Source organism: Nomascus leucogenys, chromosome 1a, assembly GCF_006542625.1.
Source record: "Nomascus leucogenys isolate Asia chromosome 1a, Asia_NLE_v1, whole genome shotgun sequence".
Classification (NCBI taxonomy): Eukaryota; Metazoa; Chordata; class Mammalia; order Primates; family Hylobatidae; genus Nomascus; species Nomascus leucogenys.
This window is the reverse complement of record NC_044381.1, coordinates 87,242,152-87,248,151: the sequence shown is the minus strand read 5'-3', so window position 1 is coordinate 87,248,151 and position 6,000 is coordinate 87,242,152.

Genomic DNA, 6,000 nt, shown 5'->3' with positions numbered 1-6,000 from the left:
AAGTTGGTTTTGACAAAGCAGAGAGGGAGATGGCAATGAAGCTACATACCAAATACAATAATCTACTCCAAAAACCAGTCCTTAGGTCTCTGAGTCCTCTCTACCCTCTTTGGAATAGGTCTTTTGAATAATTAGGAGGGGTGGCCAAAAAACTGCTAAAGTTCTTACATTATAGTATTTACTCCAGAAACCAATCACGTGGGTCTGTTGCCTTCCTGATAACAATTTGCACCCGCTCTTTTCTTTGCTAACAAAGCCCTGCTTTTGTTCAGGACATGAATCTGCCCTGCCTCAGTAGATAGATCTGATGGACATAAACTAAAAATGACAATCCCATTGCCCTTTGCCAGATGCAGGCCTATAATCCCTTATCCGAAACCCCTGGGGTCAGATGTGTTTCAGAATAAAACTTTTAGACATTTAGAAGGGTAATAAAGTGATACAGTGCCTATGTAGTGTATGGCTGTTTTTTTTTTTTTGGATGGGGACCCACTTTGTTGCCCAGGCTGGAGTGCAGTGGTGCAATTATAGTTCACTGCAGTCTCGAACTCCTGGGTTCAAGGGATCCTCCTCAACTTCCTGAGTAGCTGAGATTACAGGCATGTGTCACCACATCTGGCTAATTTTTTGTTTTTTATAGTGATGGGGTCTCATCTCACCATGTTGCCCAGGTTTGTCTCAAACTCCTGTCATTAAGCAATCCTCCTGCCTTGGCCTCCCAAAGGGCTAGGGTTGCAGGCATGAGCCACCATGCCTGGCCCTGTACTGTATGTCATTTAACACCACAGTAAGTGTTAGACAGCATCCTGTTTCAAACATATTAATAATTCTGTATTAAAACAGAGAGATTGTCACATTATGATGAATAAGGACTATAAATAGTGTCATCTCTGTTTGGGTCAGATTTGCCACTGTATTAGTCCATTTTCATGCTGCTAATAAAGACATACCTGAGACCGGGCAATTTACAAAAGAAAGAGGTTTATTGTACTTACAGTTTCATGTGGCTGGGAAGGCAAGGAGGAGCAAGTTACATCTTATGTGGATGGCAGCCTGCAAAAAGAAAGCTTGTGTAGGGAAACTCCCATTTTTAAAACCATCAGATCTCATGAGACTCACTCACTATCATGAGAACAGCACAGGAAACACCTGCCTTCATGATTCGATCATCTCCCACTGGGTCCCTCCCACAACATGTGGGAATTATAGGAGCTACAAGATGAGATTTGGGTGGGGACACAGAGCCAAACCATATCAGCCACCAAATGCATTTTGGCACCAAACTTATAAAGGACTTTTCAGTTTTCAGACTTTTTTGGTTTCAGAATTGCCAATAAGAAATTATGAGCCTGTTATCATTTTTTCCAGCCTCTTCTGCAGGTAGAAGGGTCTTTGTGACCCTGATGTAGCCAATGTGTGTTTTTTTTTAAGTCTGCTGAGGGGGCTTATTACAAATAGGGTTTATTTATTGATAAAAGGGTATAGAACTTCTTCCCATTTCCTTTTTCCTTGAACTTGGAGATGATATCTGGAACTCTGGCTGCCATCTCATGATCCTGCAGTTACAAGCATGAGGGGAAGTCAACAAGCTAAGGAGGGTTGAGCAGAAAGTACAGAAAGATCCTGCATCCTTGATGACAATACAGAGCTCAACTACCCTGAGATCACGTTTCTCTGGACTTATTATGATTTAAGATGCTGTTCGTTGGGCACTTCATTACTTACAGAAGGAAGAAGAACTAAAAGAGTTGTGGGGTTGAGCAAGAACTTCTTTGAGGATAAAAGATACTTGCACAAATTTTTATGTATAAGTCCTTTTGTTTTTTTCTTTTGTTTCCTAGTTACTGTTAATGTTATTATTATTATTTGCAAATAGACTATCAAACTATCAGTGTACATTTGGGTTTATCTGTAATTTCTCTTTACAACAGTTGTAGTGAATTCTTATACTTTTATGTTGCTCCAAGTCCATTTTGAATATGAGTTGTACTATCTCATACGAGGAGCAGGGCTCAGTCTCCCTTCACACAGTTTCCAGTTCTACTCCTCCTCCCAGTTCCTCAAGGTGGTCAATCCATTTATCTACCTTAAACAACTGCCTACTGGTGACCACTACCCTGAGGGACAGCTAGATGCAGCCTACTTACCTGGCCCCACTGACTCACCCTGAATGGACTGTGCAGATATGCAGCACTGACCACCTCTCAGTTACAAAGTGAGTCCATGGAACTTGTGCCTGTTTGTTCTAAACCCACCAACTAGAACTCTCCTCAGGAAACCTGCTTGGATAATGCCCTGACCCCAATAAGGGCTTTAGTGCCACGGATTCTCTCTCTCTGTCACCCTCTACCTGCTGGCTGGGCACCCTGCCGTCTCCAGATTTGCTGCTGGCTCTCATGGGCACCCTTCTTCTCCTATGGATCTGTGAATAACAGAAGGCGCCTGTGATTTCCTGTGTTTTGTTATGCAGCCTCTTCTGCATGTCACCTGGCACACGCACCTGAGCCTAACTCTTCTTGTGGTGTAGGCTCTCCTAAAGAGTGTCTATCAGGGTGTCCTTATGGTCAGTCTCAAGATAAAGATCTCAAGGTTAATTTAGAAAGATATTACAGTTTCATTAAAATCAGAAACAAGTCAAATATGTCTACTATTTCTTCTATATTGTCTTGTAAGTATTGGACAAGCCAACAAAAAATACAATGAAACAATCAATATAAATATTCACACGTAGCAAATTTTTAATTTTCAGATTAGATGATTGTTTTCTTAGAAAAATTAAGAAATTCTACTTTAGACCTCAGTTTCCTCGTCCATGGAACTGATATAATAGTATCTGCCTTATAGAGACGTTATGAGGATTAAATGAGCTAATACACGTAAAACACTTAAAACAGTGCCGGGTCCATTGTAAGTTCTCCATAAATGTTAAAGATTGTTATTAAAAGAATTGAATAGGGAAACTGAATACAAAATAAAAATACAAAAATTAATAGGTTTACTTTTAGTAAACAAACTTAAATGTCACAGGGAGGAAATCCCATTTTTAATAAAAATGAAAACTATAAAATACCTAGAAATAAAATTCACAAGAAAGGCAAAAGACCTAAATAAGTAAAACTATAAAATCTTACTAAAATATGAAAAGAAGATATCTAAATGGAATGACAACTTTCTAAGATAGAATGATATATCATAAAAATGTGTATATTTATATATTTTTATATTAAATTAATTGTATTTTTAATTAAATTAATTTATATATTTAATTAAATTCCAACCAGAATCCTAGTTTGGGATTCTTCACACTGGATATAATAAACTTAAAGATCACTGAAAGAATATCTGAGAGGAGTACATTTTTATGGAAAGATACAAGGATGATATCTTAACTTATTATATATTACAATTAGCTCTAAATCTAATGTAATAAAAATATGGCATGGAGGGGGATAGGAGTATATGAGAATTCTCTACTTTTTGCCCTATTTTGCTGTGGACCTAAAGCTACTCTAAAAAATAAAATTTATTTATTTAACATAAATAAATAACAATGCCAAAAATATAGACTTGGCCACAATATAGGCCAATAAATCGGTGAAACAGAATCCAAAGTTGATTCAAGTAAATATGAGTCTTAGTATCTGACAAAGTGGGAAAGGATGATGTATTTAGTAAATCATGCTGACAGAATTGGCATATGAAGGAAGGCAGACCAGACCCCTGCATCATACCATGCTCAAAAAATTCTAGATGAAGTAAAAATCTAAATGTAAAATATAAAATAATAGAATGAGTTTTAGAAAAATATTTTTGTAAATTTAAAGTTTTGTAAATTTAAAGTGGGAAGACCTTAAGCAAAAAGATCCTCCCCCAGAGCCTTCGGAAAGGACTGCCGTCCTGCTAGTACCTTGGTTTTAGGCCAGGGAGACCTGTGCTGAGATGGACTTCTAACCTGTAAAACTTAATGAATTTGCATTGCTTTAAGCCATTGAGTTTGTTGTAATTTGTTTCAGCAGCCATAGAAAACTATTAAAATGTATTAAGTATGTTAATTCCCTCATTTGAAAATCCGACTTTACCAATGTTACACAAACTTGTCCAGAGAATAAAGATAAAACACTTCCTAACTCTTCTGAAGAAGCCAGAAAACCTTGATACCAAAATCGGATAAGGACATTACAAAAAAAGAAAATTATTGGCCAATCTCTGCTATAAATGTAGATACAGAAATCCTTTACAATTTAATAGCTAACCAAATTCAGTAATAACTTAAAAGGATAATTCAACACAACCAATATGACTTTATTCCAGGAATGTGAAGTTGGTTAGTCATTAGAAAATGAGTTAATTATAATTTATCACTTTAACAGATTAAGTAGAAATTTCATACAATCATCTCAATAGATGCAAAGAAAGCATTTGATGAAGTTCTGTTCATCAAAAGACACAATAAAAGGAATGAAAAGGCAAGCAAAAAAGTTTATGACTAAAATAAGAGAAACTTTAAGAAACCAGGAAGAGAAGGGAACTTTCTTATTTTGATAAAGATTTTCTAAAAAAAAAAACAAATATCATATTTAATGGGAAAATATTGAAAGCATTTCCATTGAGATCAAGAAAGAAACAAAGATTCTTCCTATGTCCACTTCTATTTATTGATGTATTTGAGATCCTAGTCATTGCAAAAATAAAAGATTTGAAAGGAAGAAATGTGTAAGCATAGTTATGTATGAGGGAAAAAAACCTAAACAATCTACAAACTTTTAGAATTAAAGTAAATTTAACAATGTTGCTGGATACAAAATCAGTTTACAAAAATCAATTTAATTTTTAATCATAAGAAACAATTTTACATAAAATTTTGTTTAATTAGAAGAAAAAGAAAATAATACCAATTATGTGACATTACAGAACCCAAATACCTAGGAATACATCTAAAGAAACACAGTTGTCTCAATAAATATGGGGAATGAGTTCCAGGAACCCCTGCATATACACGAATCCAGGCGTACTCAAGTCCTGCAAGTTGGCCCTGTGGAACATGCATACGTGAAAAGTTGGCCCTCAGTATAGGCAGGTCTCACATCCTGCAAATACTGCATTTTTTATCTGCTTTTGGTTGAAAAAATATATACGTATAAGTGGATCCTGAAAATTCAAACCCCTGTTCTTCAAGGGTCAACTGTGTGCAAGACCTGTACATTGAAAATGTTAAGACATCACTTGGAGAAATTAAAGATCTAAATAAACAAGTATTCCATGTTCATAGGTCAGAAGACTCAATATTGTTAAGATGTCAATTCTCTCCAATTTGATCTATAAATTCAGTGCAATCTTAATTAACTTCCCAGCTGGCATTTTTACAAAAACTGACAAGCTGATTCTAAAATTTATGTGCAGTTGCAAAGGGCCAAAAATAACCAAGATACTCATGAAGAAGAACAAAGAAAAAACACTCATTCTACCAGATATTAAAATTTCTTGTAAGCTACAGTAATTAAGACAATGTGATGTAGATACAAGAGGAGAGAAACAAACCAATGAGACAGAGCAGAGAGTCCATAAATAGACCCATATGTACACAAAACTTGATTCATAGGAAAGGTGACATCGCAGGTAAAATGGTCTCTCTTTAATAAATTCTACTGGGTCATTTATATATTCATATGGAAGAAATAAAATTCCACCCCTACTTCATATTAAATACAAAAATGCAATCCCAGAAGAATTGTAGATCTAAATTTTAAAGTTAGAAAGTAAGAGTTCTAGAAGCTAACACAGAAAAATATCTTCATAACCTTGAGTAGACAAAGGAACAGGAACCTAAGCACTTTCTTAGGAAAGTGCTATCCTAAGAAAGCACTTAGGATAAAAAAGAAGAAAAATGATAAATAGACTACATTAAAAGTAAGAACTTCTGTTCATCAAAGACACAATAAAAGGGATGAAAAGGCAAGCCACCAACTGGGAGAAGATATTTGCAATGTGTGTGATGACAGA